The 15,877-nt window shown below is 42.8% G+C and overlaps 1 long non-coding RNA gene across 1 annotated transcript; it reads right to left on the reverse strand.

Moving 5' to 3' along the window:
• Window positions 1-10,319: 10,319 nt before the first annotated feature.
• On the reverse strand, window positions 10,320-15,355 carry LOC119308003. The gene is made up of 4 exons (XR_005149719.1): window positions 14,672-15,355; window positions 12,007-12,107; window positions 11,203-11,254; window positions 10,320-10,671 (listed from the first exon to the last, which is right to left on the reverse strand). It is a non-coding gene; the product is annotated as an uncharacterized LOC119308003 (long non-coding RNA).
• Window positions 15,356-15,877: the final 522 nt, after the last annotated feature.

Consider the following 15,877-nt stretch of genomic DNA (forward strand, 5'->3'; position numbering starts at 1 on the left):
ATCCTTCAAGCTTGGGTAGCCAGGGGCAATGTCGCCCGGGTCTAACTCTGGTAGCCAAGCCTTAGCCCGACTTAAAGCATTTACCGCTCTGGCTCTTGCAGCTGACCACCTCAGTTCATTGAACCGTTGAGGGAGCACGGAAAGCTTCTTCAAGACCTCTACCAGGAGGGTTGGCACTTCATTCGACAAAGCCACCGTGGCTAATGCACGTTGAGACCCGGTGTACAATTTCTCCACCAAGGTGTACACTGCCTTCAGTTTGACCAACAGATCTTCGTTCAAATTTGAGCTTCTGGGGCCTGCATAAGCGTGATCAGGTGAGTTAATTCCAGTTTTATAATCAAATGAAAGGCTTAAATATTTAAACACTTGCAGGAAGACTTACCAAAGATCGCTGAAACCATCTGAGAGACATGGTGCTTTAAACCGGTTAATTCACCGGTGGCTTCTTCCAGAGCCGCCTCTGCCTTTTTAGCTCGGTTAATCAATGCAGTCTTTTCATCAGCCCAGGCTTTCTTTTGAGCTTCAAATTCTTTCTTCAGTTTTTCTTCTTCAGAAATGCTGAATTTGAACTTGGTGTCCGCCTTTTGGATTTCCGTCTCTTGGGCTTCAAGGCGGCTCTTCAGATCAGTCACCTCGTATTCGAGTTGGCTCGTGGTGGCCTATACAAATACAGAGTCAAAATCAAGCCAATTTTTATGTAATATTAAAGTCCCAAGTCTTTTGCCAGCAACAACACTTGGCACTTGGGGGCTAATGTTACCTAAGAATTTTATTTTCAGTGGCGGTTCATAGGACGGCAACTCATAAGAGTAAGTCCCAAGCATTTTGCGAGCAATAATACTTGGCACTTGGGGGCTAATGCATATTGTTGTTCAAAGATTTGTAAGTATTTTTTATATATTAAGGACTGGCTCAACCAAGTTGGTTAAGCCGCACCTTGGGGACTACTGAGTAAGCCGGACTTCTTATATGTTTTATTCATCTATGTTACTAATCTCATTAAGTTTGTTTCCAAGTATACAGCATATACATCATAAGCAGTATACTTGGGGGCTAGCATAGTAAAGATTAATGAATAAGAGGAAATAGGTTATACTTCGAATTTTTGGTGCATCTGCTTCACCATATCAATCTCGAGGTTCTGGCTGCTGTGCACTTGGCTCATGTAGCCAGAAAAGATGTCTCCAATACTCATATGAGCATAGTTTGCAACATCCAGCTTGGCTTGGCGGTGGTCCAGAAGTTCTTCCTTGGCGGGGCACTTGGTCAGTACAGTCGGTCTTCCCAGCTCAACAAAGCCGGTTCTGGTGATCTCAACATCAAAATTTTGAGGGTCATCAATCCTGACCGGGATAGGGGCTTCTGGGTTTTCTGATTCGTCGGCAGCTCGTTCAGTGGGCAGGTCAGTTGCAGGAGTGGGTAAGTCTTAAGCTGGCTCAGATGGAGGCTCATGAGTGGTCGAGTCCGGCATAGCTGTTTCAAGAACCGGCTCAGTCACGACTGTGTCTTCAGCTGGTTTGCTTTTCCTAACCCGTTTGCTGGGCTTGGCTTGTCCATTGCGTCAAAATAAAGGTTAGTACAGATGCAAGGGATTAAAGTAAATACAAGATAAGAAAATTATCATACCCTGGTGCAGTCTTGAAAGTCGGCAGGTTGGACTCCAGTGAGTCGCCGGAGGAAGGGGAAGTGTCCTGGTAATCTGAGTCAGAAGAATTGAGCAGTTGACGAATGAGACCCACCAAGGGATAAAAGATAATTAAAACAAAAGTGACCTCATTTCGGCGTTTCCTTGGGGTGTTTGGTAAGCCGGAGGAGAGATCCGCATCCTTGCTGGTCCGAGTCTGCCTCCGGCTCTCGTGAATTTGCCGCTTCAAAAGAAATTGAGGATCGTGATGAGCTAAAGGATGGGCAAACCTTACTTTTCGGGTCACTCTGCGGATTTTCCATCTTGGTAAAGGCTCGGAGTCGTAGGAAAGGATAGTTACCTCATCTGCCTTGTTACGGCTTGCTCCTGTGTCCTCCTGCTAATAATCCGTGTCAATAAGATGGTTAAAAAATGAGCCAAGGGAATCAAGGGCTACCTCCTACTCAGAAGAGTCTACTAGCCGAAGCAGGTCAGAGGCGGTGGCCTTCTTGCACTTCCTTTTGGCAGCTTCTTTCCTGGCGGCTTTCTTCTTTTTCCTAGCTTTCGTGGCAGCTTCATGGTCATATTTGACCTTCCAGAATTTATCACCGCCCTGCAAAGATTAGCATATGCATGAGTATGGGTGAAACATTGAAAAATTAAAGTAGTCATTTCACATGGGCTGTTTACCTTTGGAGCCGTGTTAGCTTTGCAGAAGGGGGCTAAGCCCACCTTGCCACATTCCACCAGGCTTTTGTTCAAAAGAGACTTAGTCATATCGTCAATGACATCATCAGGCAAGTCATCAGGGTTGTGATGCAGAGGATCATTCTTTGCACCAGTGTACTCGCACATCAAGCCGTGGTGGCGGCTGAATGGAATAACCCGCCAGGCAAGCCAAACCCGGAACAGATCGATGCATGTTAGCCCGTTCCCCAGAAGAGCCTTGATCTTGGCCAAAGTGGGGGCAAGTGATTTGCGTTCGGCGGCTGTAATCTTGTCAGGCAAGTGATGGTTGGGCCAGAGACGAAGAGCACAAAAGCCGGGCAGAGGATTTTCACCAGCTGGAGAGGTATCTTTGCGGTAAAACCATGTCATGTTCCAATCTTTGGGGTGGCTTGGCGGGTTGGCATAAGGGATGATCACATCCCTACGGCACTGGATTGAGACACCGCCAAGCTTTAAGCTCTGACCGCTAGCACATTCATTCTAGTGGTTCAAATAAAACAGTTCTCTGAAGAGCAACAGATTGGGTTCTTCTCCAAGGTATACTTCACTGAATACTTGGAAATTGCAGATATTAGACACGGAATTGGGTCCGATGTCTTGTGGGTGAAGATCGAAGAAATTCAGCACGTCTTTGAAGAATTTTGAGTCAGGAGGAGTGAAACCCTGGTTCATATGATCTGTGAAAACAACAACCTCTCCATCTTTGGGTTGAGGAAACTCCTCCTCCGGGTCAGGAGCACGATAAGGCATGACTTCTTTTTTCGGCAGATAGCCGGTCTTCACAAAGTCATCCAAGGTGTTGTCAGTGACAATGGATTTAACCCAGTTGCAGGAAGTAGGTGTTTTGGGTGCCATTCTGATTGCAAGCCTAAGACAAAGTAAAAGTGTCGGTTCAAATTTAAGCTGGGCAGGAAAAAATATTACTATGCATATTCAAGATGGCGGCTTATGAAGGGGCCTAATGGTATAATGATAATTATGTCATGGTTGTTTAAGCCACCATAGGCTCTATAAGCCATCAAGACTATTTAAACCGCCAAGGGTGGTTCAAGTTATTAATTAAGCATTGCCTCCTTAAAGCCGGCGATCAGAGTCGCCATGGCTAGATAAATCTAACAAGTGCAGATTTTCACCTAAGTGTTGTACAAACAGGTTTCACAATTTGCAGTTGTTATTTTGGATCAAACAAATGTTTAGAAAAGAACATTTTCTAGACCTAAAACAGGGCGCAGAGGAGATCATGCGCTATAATGGGGACTTTCTTACACAGAAAGGAGATCTACTGGTACCCAAAATGGATGCAGAACACAAATTGCACGAGATCTATGGTATTTTTCAATCAAAAGAAGCCATAACAGAAGGAACACAAGAACTAAGATGAACTTCGCACTATACAGAAGAACACGCTAGCCCTAGCATGGATCTATGGCGCAGAAAGGGGAAAACTTACTGCAAGAGATTCGCTGCAGAAGGGCGCTGTTGTTTTTTGGTCAAGATCAGGTTGATGCAGCGGCCAAGTCGACGGAGACGAGATGCGCTGCGACGGTGGCGGCGGAGCTCTAGTGGCAGATGGGGGCGAGAGGAAGAAGACACGAACGGAAAGAATGAGGAAGACCTAGTCGGGTCTATTTATAAGGAAGGGCCACTAAAAGAGCGCGAAAAACGAGGAGGCCAAAAACATGAGTTATCCAACTACAAGGACGCCTTGATTCTCGGGATGGTCATCAAGACAAAGGTCCGTTGGGATACATTGGATAAAACATGCTTTTATGACAGGTGACGTCATGACGGGTTACCACAAATCCAGAGGATGACGTCATGGCGGGTTACAAAAGTTTCATAAAGGCAGAAGATCTTTTCCTTAAGTGTCGAATATTGACATGAAACCAGTTCAAATCAATTTGGGGCCTAATGTTGGGGATATAACTATTGGTATGACCCGCCCAGGAGGGGCCGGGTTATACTTGCAAATATTCTTGAAGCTCAAAGACCCAGGATATAGATGGCGGTTTAGTTAAGGGCCCAAGGCCCAGAGGCGACTTAAGGCCCGTAGTGATAAACCGCCATGTATGCGTGACTTGTATTGTAAGGCAAGAATAGTTAAGAGACCGAGCCGGACACTATTTATGCGCCGGCCGGGACTCTGCAGAGCTGCTGGGCGTCGACCTCAGTATATAAAGGGATGACCTGGCGGCGGTTCAGGGCAGGTAACATCAACTCGAGAGCTAGGTCAAGCGCTTCGCTCCCTGGTTATCGAGACATAAGCAATCCCACTCAAAACTGGATCGCAGGCTTTTACCTTCACCGTAAGGGGCCGAACCAGTATAACCCTTTTGTCCTTTGTCCCGATTAACCCCTTTAAGCTTCCTAGTTGCGATGGCTCCACGACTAAGTCCTTGCGCTAGGACATCTGCCGTGACAATTCCACGACATATAGGGAGCAAGAGAAAGCCGCAGAAGACGGAGCATCGACCTGTGGCGGCATGGCGCAGAAGCACTACAACTGCAGTGAGCCACGCCGGTGGGATGGGGTCCAGGCACTGGCTGGATGTTGCCCATCCCAACGCGAGGAAGGGGAGGGTTGGGGCGACGGGATGGGTCGGCGGGGGTGGACACACCGCGCGGGGAGGTGGGATGCTTCACTGGGAGGTGGAGGTGTCGCGCCATGGCGACGGTGGTCGGGTCGGATCCGGCAGTAAGAGGCGGCTCAGGGTGGCGGCGCGCAGACATGGGGCATGTGGCGGCGGCGCGCGGCGGCAGGGCATGGGGCGGCAGCGCGCGGAGACAGGGCATGGGCAGCGGTGCAAGGCGGCGGGCCATGGGGTGGTGGCGTGCTGGAGATGAGATCGGGAAGGGTTCGGGGGTGAGTGGGTTTGTAGGATGGGCGGTTTCCTTTTTCTTTTTCTTTTTGATGATTGGCCCGGTTATGCCTGGTGGGCTTCATTCGATCGCGTGCCTATATAAGGCCGAGGGGTAACAGCACTTGTTCCAAAGCAAATCGGACAGCAAAATTACCACAGCATGTTGGTGCCATGTCATGACACCAAGCCAAGTTTCATGATTTTCATGCGTGTTTTGGATTTACAGGAATTAAAAAACCAAGTTTCACAATGTTTCCGGCCAAGCCACGATGCCCAGATGTTTGAATTTCATTCTCATTTCTTGCATGGGACCTAGAAATTCACCCAAGGACACACATGTGACTTTTCAACGAACTTTGATGCACTGAAGCATGTGCTTGATGTTCAAATTTGAATTATGCATATTAAATGACCAGAAAATCAATTCATGTATAAAAAGGCCAGACGAACCTGGAATAATTCCAAAATTTAACACGACACTCAGATAGTTCTATGTTGCTTCTATAAAGAAAATCAGGGGGGAGCCAGCGTACATCGTTTCGCACCCAAAGGTGACACATTCCCTCTCAGAACCACGAGGCTTCTTGAGAAAAGCTCCGGTTTTTTAAGAAGCTTATGTAAAAACATGTTCCAATTCGGCCAAATTTTTTACCACAACATGTTAGTGCCATGACAGGACACCATGCCAAGTTTCATGATTTTCAAGCGAGTTTTGGATTTACAGGAATTTAAAAACCAAATTTCTTAATGTTCTCGGCCAAGCCATAACGCCCAGATGTTTGAATTTCATTCCCATTTCCTTCATGGGACCTAGAAATTCACCCAAGGACACACATGTGATTTTTCAACCAACTTTGGTGCACTGGAGCATGTGCTTGATGTTCAAATTTGAATTATGCACCTTAAATGACTAGAAACTCAGTTAATGTATAAAAAGGCCAAACGAACCCAGAATAATTCCAAAATTTAACACGGCACTCATATAGTTCGATGTTGCCTTTGTAAAGAAAATCAGGGGGAGGCATCGTATACCGTTTTGCACACAAAGGTGACACGTTCCTTCTCGGACCCACGAGGCTTCTTGAGAGAAGCTCCGGTTTGCAAGAAGCTTATACCAAAACTTGTCCCAATTCGGCCAAATTTTATACGTATAAAAATAGGGTTCAGATTATCCCGAACAGCTCGCTACCTAGACCAATGTAATATGACTTGAATTCAACATAAAGTGGATACAAATATTTGAATTGGAGATCGTATGGTACATGTAGTTCATATTGAAATATGATTACTACTATATGCATGTTTTTTGTTATCAAGACAATATTTAAATGATGGTGTAACTTGACAACAATCATATTCAAATAAGGAAATTGATTCAAATTTAGTCCATATGGTAGACGACGATATATATGACAAATTTTATCTACAAGCAGTGGTAGTTACCACCTAGTTCTTTGAGCTCCACGTGTCCTCCTCAAACGTAGCTGCAAGCGAACCGAGTGCTGGGCAATCGATTGTGGGCAGAACCCGCTAACCCGTCAGCTTCCTTATTTAACAGTTGGTGATAATATATTTTGTAGATAAAGCAATCCCTGATTTTTAGGTGGGAAGGTGTGCGTACCTAGCCAACTAATCATGGGTTGAGCTAGCTATAAAGGGGGAGTTGGAGTTTCGTGTGAGGCGGATAACATCTTCGATCATTTTTGTTCACTTAATTAAATAATTTGTGACGCAGTTTGTTCAACTAGCTCCTTAGTTCATGCCTACGTGCATGGAACAACTTGTTTTTTTCTTTTAAGATTGCATGGAACAACTTGCTGATGAGTACATGTACGTGAACTTCACACAGTGGTTTTTCAAGTTGGATTGAAGAAACTCTTCTACGTGGAGTACGCTATTTTTAATTAAAAAAATAGTATGGAGTATGTGCTTTGTGAATGGATAAACAATGTACATTGTGGCGCCTTTTCAGTACATACAAATTTATGGTTTATGTGCCGGCGGGTGGGTTGAATATATTATTTAAATACGTATACCCTCCTGGGTTGCTCAAATTTACGTGTACACTTCCATGTAGTATGTAAAAATTGACGCGGTCGGGTAGTAGTATGGTTGTGAATTATCACTCTCAAGTATTTGTTTTGCCTCGGCCAAAGAAAACCTTTGTCCATCTTTTTATGGATAAACATATGTCCATTTTGTTTCTTAACTAGACAAGAATAACTTACTTTTGCAAAAAAGAAGATTCTGTGGTAGTATGGAGTACGTGTATATTCTTAGCTAGCAGTATGTACTTCAAATATGAGTGTGTGCAAATGTGCATACTTCTAATCAGAGTATGGAGTATATAATATACTATTATTCTAATAAATGATGGAGTATATAATATACTGCTATTCTAGGAATATGCACGTTGTAGAGTACAGAGTATGGAGTATGGAGTATCTCTAAAAAGGAGTACAAAGTATGGAGTATCTCTAAAAAGGAGTATGAAGTATGGAGTATGTCCAATTAAGGAGTATATTTTCAAAAATAAAGGGTATGTTCCCACAAAAACAGATATTCTAAGAGGAGTACTCCAATAAAAAGAAATACATACATCTTGATACTGATCAAATATACTAGAGTATGCATGTGTTTGTTCTATCGTGTTTTCACGTACAAGCATAAGATTGGAAAAATGAAAAATCTGCCAAGATCCTACATATTCAAGCAACTGTAACTACTAGCTAGAACATGACTGAGCTAGAAGAGACAATATGGGAATAGAACTTCAACACATTGCTTCTTGAACTTGTGGTGCTGCATGCTCATGCACGTACGTATACTGATCTGTAACTTGGGAACTGGATTGGGGGTCAGGTCGTGCTAGACGTAATGATAGCTGGGTTGGGCATGTTCCAGATCATAGGGTCAATGTAGCAGAAAATTGATGAGCTCTTCGACGACCGCGGCGGCGATGGAGAGCACATGTCAACGACGGCTGGTTGGCATGCGGTATAATAGTACCACACATCATCGGAGGAAGTCACCAATCAAATAGGAGCGGCCGGCCGGCTGTGCCGTCATCGGCGACGGCTCCATGGTGGTGACGCCATGGCCGGCGTACAGTTCGAGAAGAAATTAATGTGCGATGATGGCCTTCATGTGATTGTGCACTTGGTCGGCCTGCGGCCGCCTTGCTCGTTGGCTGACTCGTTGCTCCTTACCCTCACATCAGAATCTTCGTAATGATGCCGCGGAACTCATGCGTGAACTGCAGCAGGTCGATGCATGCAAAGGCAGCCCATCATAGGTGCATGTTTGCCATGCTGTAGATCAACGGTGAATTCATATTAGATAAGAAACAAATCAGGAAGAGTATAGAAGATTTTGTTTGCCAGATGAATAGCTTACAACATGCATCCATGCTCCTAATCCTAATCGCCTGCAGTTGCTGCCGAGTCGACGACTGCGGTAACAAAATTTATTTCCGCCGGTATCGGATCCTTTGATCTCCTAATGGTGAGATGCCATGAAACGTCCTGCATGCCGGCCGGCAGATTCGTTAGATAGGTATATCGAATTCTGGGATAAACGATGGCGATCAGTACGCCGGGATAACCACCAATTAAACTAATGAATATAATTAATAATAGTATCAAACGCGGTTGGGTGGAGCCTATCTTAACCCGTTAAGGTTTTGTAGCGGTCTAAGAAAAAAAAACTAGCTCGGATCTAAGCAAGGAATATCGACAGTGGATTCCTAGGTGGTCGTTACCACTAGGTGGTAGAAACCATTTTTTTAACGAAACTGAATATTATTCTGTTACCCTACTTAAACTGATGAGTTTGAGCGGTTGAACTGATGCTTTCCTTTTCCCCTTGAAAATGGTCTTCTTTGGCTCAAATTTTTTTGAATTATTTTTTGTTGAAACGGGGCGTGTAATATATTGCTGAAAATCTCTTGACATCTACATTATAGTCATATAATTTGTTTTTGCAAAAAAATTATCGTTTAAGAGCAGTTTTGAAAGAAAAAACGCTTTTTTCAAAACCAAAAAAGCGAATCGTTTTTGGACTCAATTTTCAAACGGTTTGTCGGAATGGAGCAAATAAGATGGTGTTGGAAAGCTGGTAAAAATCCGCATCTTCCATATATCTGTTGTTTTTTCAAATTCTATACAATTTAAAAGTAATTTGAAAACGGTAAAATTTTGGGCGAAATGTGTTTTCGCGTTTTTTTGCAAACCGTTTGTCAGATTGACGCAAATGATACAGTGTTGGAAAGCTATGGAAAATGCGCAACGTTTTTGTATTGAAATGTTTTTCTAATTCCTTGCGGTTTAAAAACGAATTCAAATACGGTCAAATTTGATTTCAAACGCGATTTTTATAAAAAAATGTCGAAATGGGGCAAATAATATACCGTTGGATAGCTATCAAAAATGCAAAACTTAGTCATGTTGAACGTTTTCTCTACTTCGCAACCGTTTAAGAGTAATTTTGAATAAGGTGAAACCCACCATGTTGTTTTTTCCCTGTAAAAAAATAGAGTACTCGTACTGATCTATGTCTGTGTTTGTACCGAGGTATTTTTCACAGAGTAGTTTTGAATACGGTGATACCGGTTGTGCTATTTTTTTTTTATTTTTCAGAAACATAGTACTCGAACTGATCTCCTTTATGGGATTGTTCTTTACTATATTATCGTCCGCGAACTTGCATGGTTTATATCGTTGAACTGAATGATATTTTCTTTCATCAGTTTACTGCCCATTTTTTCATCACTTGAAAGAGTCATTAATAATTTCATTTTTTCATCACTTGAAAGAGTCATTAATAATTTACTTACTGTAGCACATGAACTCCTCACGCAATAATACATGAACTGCTAGGAACATAAATTTTCAACGAGCACTTAAAAACATAAAACATTACACAAAGAGAAGCACTGAACAGTGAATGTGAAAATGACTCCCACATCCATCATATACTGGGAGCTTCCACTCAAACTTACAGTACCAGAGAATTTGTACCTCTCAAAAATAACCACTAAAGTTCTTTTTGTGCAATAAATTTTTAGAGGTATGATATTCACAGTAAAAAATTCCACAATAATGTAACTGCAGAGGCTGTAATTGGATTTTTCTTCCGATAAACAGTGGTGCTATAAGTCACATGTTACAGCTACAACATACAAAACCAAAAATTGTACAAAACTCATACATTTCAGACCAAAGATTTTAGTGCAAAAACAGTAGAAAATTATACATGGACCGAGTCCTTGTGTTTTCTTTCTTCAGTGTCCAGATCATACCGAAAAAACATACACCTAACACATGCACTGCACACACAAGTGCAAACTCTCATAGTAGATTTTGTTTTGCGAACTCCTAGAGTTCTTGTGTTTTGAACTCCTCTGGTTGAACCTCCCATTGAAATAGAGTCTTTGCCATAATATACAATCTGCAACTGAGCATCACATGTGTGTTTAGTTTAAATTCCAGGAATTATCACTAAGGAATAGTTCAAAAGCAACCACACACAAGTTCAACAGAAGCACATGGCAAAAACTATCTACAAAAGGTAGCACAGGCACAAAAGTTTAGTACTAGTAAGCTACAATTAGACAAGTTTACAATTAACCGAAGTTAACTGGAAACATAAATATAGATGCAAGTTCCAACTTTTTTCATGAACTGATGTGGATGAGATGTAACCCAAACCAATAGGTGATTTGCGAACTTATGAGAAATAATTCTGTTAAACACCTAGCTTCAGTACAATCATCTATGAAAAGTTATCTAGTTCCAAATTATGACCTTGAAGAATAATTCTCATAAGCATTAGAACAAGCATGTAGAAGAGTGTTGAGGGCACACATAATTTTGGGGTATTTCCTCAAGCTTCTACACTTCTTTTTAAGTAGACAAAAATGATGAAAGGCACACTTTGTAAGATGTACTGAAAAAGCCTAAAAAGGTGAAGTGAAATGTTTTGAACCTCCAAGAAGCCTCTCGACGAACTGAAACTTTGTGTATCCCAGGAGGTTGACCTGCAGAGGAGCACGAACTAGAACATTAAGCATCAACTTCTACAACTTATATACACAGGAAACGTGAATTTCTACATCTTGTTTTGAACTTCTAGTAAAAGATCAAGTATTCATTAAACCAAACAAGGGTGATGGGAGTTGAACAAGATCCCTCAGCCTCATCTCTAAACATTACCCTTTAATCTTCCTGAACTGAATTCCTCTCATCTATGTACATTGGCAATGGACTACTCGTGCACAAGGAGATGTACTGCTCTCCTGGGACAGAGGGGCGAAGTGTGTGCCTCCTGAGCTGCAGGGTCGAACTACTTCGGGTTGTGTCATTGAACGACCCGGTGTGGCGGCGGTGAACGGTATGGGAAGTGCGACGATGAAGCCCCACCGGCAGTGGCAGGAGGCTCGACGCAATCGCCTAGTAGCTGCAACGGTGAACTGCTTGGGCGGCCGGGTTGGACTGCTGGTCGCCTAATTCATTATCCAACAAATGTGCTCGCCTAATTCCAGGTACAACCTGTGAAGGTCCTAGAACATCTAATTCATTATCCAATGAATTTTCTTGCCTAATGACTTGTTTATTATCACTGACACCGATCCATTATGACGGCCTACGAAAGAAAGGTTCTTGCTTTCTTCCCTCAGGTCTGAATCAAGAGCACCCGTAGTTTAATTCAAAATAAAATGACAGTTCGAATGGAGGCACAAAGATCTTTACAGTCGGGAGCTGGAGAGGAGAAATTTTGAGCAGGGTGTACCTCACGATGGCTGGGGAAGGGGCGCTGCGATGGTACACGGCCTCGGGCGGCGGGTTTGGTGTGCATCTCCCTGTATCAGTGTTGACACTCCCTCTTGTTTCCTATCAAGAAAGAAGAATGAGGTCACCAATGGCGTTTTCAAGGGAATTAATTAGCATGCATTTCATCGACATGAGCGGCTCGCTGGATCGGTAGCTCTACAGGAGCTCATGAATACACCACGACTCCAGCAGCAAAGCCCTGAGTAGTCCACCCTCTACATCTTCCCCTTCTACTTTTGAAACCAGAAAAAATGAAACAACTCGTCGGTACATGAAGAATGAGAGAAAGGAAAGTCAAAAGAACTTAAGCATCCTACAACTACTTCTGCAATTTATCCTAATCCCTTTTGCTCAGTGCTTGAAATGTCCTACAATAATCAGGAAATAGAAAGGAAAGTGGTGAGAGCTTTCGGTTGAACTTTCAACGCTTTGTCTTTTGAACTTATATGACCTTATTAGTTCTTTGTTTTAAAAATTGTAAATACAATGTTCCTAATCTGAAATAAAACATTTTTTCTGGGAAAGTGAAAACAATGAGACACCGAACCCTCTCTCTAATACACACAGAACTGATGGTAGAATACATAGCGAGTTGCTAATAATGTTTTTGATTTTCCCCTTAGGAAACATGATCTTTTCTTCTTATGATATATAAAACAAAACTATCTCTCCAACACACATCGAACTATTCGCACATTTCTCTGTGGATTGAGGAAAGAATACATAGTGAAATAACATTTACTAGTACTAGTCTTGAGAAAACAAGAGCTCAAATGCCAAGCAAGGAGTTTTTGTGTTAGGTTTGAACTGATAGCCTACCTGTAAGTAAACCAAGGATCACATAATACTGCCCTGGAAGATCAAAGCCAGTAAGTTACCAAGGATGAGGATTCGTTTTGGTGCTGTTATGGTACTGTTACTCATACATTTCTTTATTTCAGAACTGGCAATAGAATTATGATTGTCTATTTGAGAATCAGATTCAAAACTGGCAATCTATATATCTGGAAAGAAAGGTAACACAGCAAGAATGCTTGATTATGTAATTTTTTTGCAACGAAAGCTACTATTGGAACTCATGTACCCTGTACAAGTTCGGTTCTGAAAATAAAATTAACAGTACAAGAAATAAATAATGAGAGTGCAGCTTTTGAAAATGTTGTGCTAATTCAATGCTAGGGTAGCAAAAAATAAAACATTACACATCATACTAATTGTAGTACAAAATGGTTCTTTTTTGCACATTTTTGTGGGTTAAGTTCATATGGCCAGTAGCTATCAAGGATTCAAGTGAACTCTCAGTAAAAGTAATTGTGTACTCCTCATGTAGAAATACCTGGACTTATTGTCACATGTGTTCTTTGTCATCCAGAACACAACAACGTTTTTCTATGCTACTCTCTCTGATCACTTAAGAATCACAAAAGGCTTGCAAACTGTGAGCTTGTACTCTCACTAACAATCAATAGGACTCTCATGTTTCTTGAGCACAGATCAACGGAAAACATCCAAAAACAAAATCTCTACTGTTTGCAAATGTTCCATAGAATATCTTATCATGAACGGACTGGTGAACTAACAGAGAATTTGTTTCCAGCAACCTTCCTAGCGGTTCAGGTTTTTTTATTTCTCGAGCTCTAATTTTTTAGCTTGCCCGACATCTAAACATGAACTAACACGATACTTCTGCTGATATTTCTAAACTGCAGTACTTACCCCAGCGCTAGAGCTCATGGGGAAGAGGAGTGGACAAAGGAAAAAACATTTATGTAGGGTGTCTGCCATGTGAATTGGCCAAGGTATTTTTTGGGCAAACCTTTCTACCTAGTTGTTCGTACTTCATATGAACTTCACAGCATTTTTTGTGCAATGAACTTGCTATCCCAGACTACTCTCTTCCCCTATCAACCTAATAAAACACTATTTTTTGGTGGAGTGCTCTAGTACCTGAACTACTCTCTTCCCACTTTGTCAAAACTCTGTTCCCGCTTTGTCAAAATTATGTACTTTTCTCGACTCTTGTATTTGAACTACTTAGAATATTTTAGTTGAACTCTTTCTAAAAGCAGTAAAACCAAGCGATGCCGTGGTAGCTAGGAACGAAAAAGAAAACAAAGAGAGCTAGCGAACATGCACTGCACCATTTCGCTTTGCCATGAGATGGCCATGGAGCTAGGCGATCTTTGATGGCCCTACAAAGGCATTACGTAACTGAATGTGCAAGAAACAGGAGAAAAAGGTTCAGTAGCGACACTGGCTCACCAGCAAAAAAAGACATATACTACAGAATGTGCCAAAAACAAGAGAACCAACATTTTGGCACTAAACTGTCACCACTCACTATCGTAAAATGTGGAAGAAACAGAAGAACCACCATCAATAAAAATGTATGTGAAGTGGAGTGTTAGTTGGAAAGATTTAATTTAGTATAACATGCATTTTATTATTTCAATATTCTAATTCAGAATTAAAATGTCCCAGGAGAGACAATTAGCAGCTCATGGCAAGACCTAAATCTGCTTGATCAGACATTATACAATTGTGCACTGAAATTCAGCTACTTAATTTTGGATAAGAATCACAATGTTGGATTTGAATGAAGATACAAATAGTATTAGACAAACCTCAGGATATAGCTCAGAGCTTCATTCGGCTAGGTATCATCAGTACACCCTCCATGTCAAGTTCTGAACTGAACATGTTTTGAAGTTGAGACAAACAAAGTCGCATTGGAGTTGACAGAGGGTGTTCATGCGCCGGGTTGTCGAGGCCACGTTGAACAGGCAGTGGTGGCAGAGGTGAACGGTCTAGGGTGGCGGAGGTGAATGGCCTGCACGTTGAGGCGGCGGGACACATCGTCGGGAGGAGTGGGCGTGTCGCCGGCAGGAGGGGTGGGGGGGGCGACCGCATCCTTGGGAGGAGGCGCGTCGCGCGTGGCGGCGATGGAGGTGCCGGGGTGGCTCCGATGGCGGCTGGTGGAAGCAAGTATGCCACGAGGGCGGGTGGAAGCCGAGGAGCCTGCGATGGCGGGTGGAAGAGGGAGGCGACGGCGGCGCGTGGAAGGGGGAGGCCGGCGGCGGCGCGTGGAAGGGGGAGGCTGGCGGTGGCGCGTGGAAGGAGGAGTCTAGCAACAACGCGTGGAAGGAGGAGGCCGGTGACGACGCGTGGAAGCGGGAGGCCCGCGGCGACGCGTAGAAGAAGGAGGCTGGCGACGACGCCTGGAAGCGGGACACCGGCGGCAATGGGAGTTGTGGGTGGGATCGGGATCTGGGAGATGCTGGAGGTCAGGAGGCGGGGTGGGCTTTTTTTTGGGGGGTGAGGTTTGGTCATCGGCTAGCTGCATCACGTCTATATATGGACCGAAGGTAACATAATATTATTCTATTACTAGTAACAAAATAGGATGGAGTAAAATGTTCATATAAGATGGAAGATCAAAATTTAAGACTACATCCATTATAAACCGCTAGATCACCTAACGATATATTCGAATTCAGCATAACGTGGATTCAAAAATTGAAATTCGAGAACCTGGCATTTGTAATCATATAAAAAGAGACATGACTCTTTCTTGTGGTGGGAATTGATTTGTGTTTTGTTTTTATTGAAGGAAGTGCGAATTGATTTGGTACTGTAGAGTCTAATCTTGTTCTTCCAAAAAAATTACATTTTTCTTTTAGTTTTTCAATGGCATTTATAGCAATATAGTAAAAGGGGACATGACTCTCTTGTGTCTTGTATGAATTGACTTTTTTGTACACGTTAAGTTTGTTTTGCCAAACATGGAATCCGCGTCTTGTTATCCTGAAATTTTCAAGCTCGAGTATCTT

Source organism: Triticum dicoccoides, chromosome 5B (assembly GCF_002162155.2).
Source record: "Triticum dicoccoides isolate Atlit2015 ecotype Zavitan chromosome 5B, WEW_v2.0, whole genome shotgun sequence".
NCBI classification, from domain to species: Eukaryota; Viridiplantae; Streptophyta; class Magnoliopsida; order Poales; family Poaceae; genus Triticum; species Triticum dicoccoides.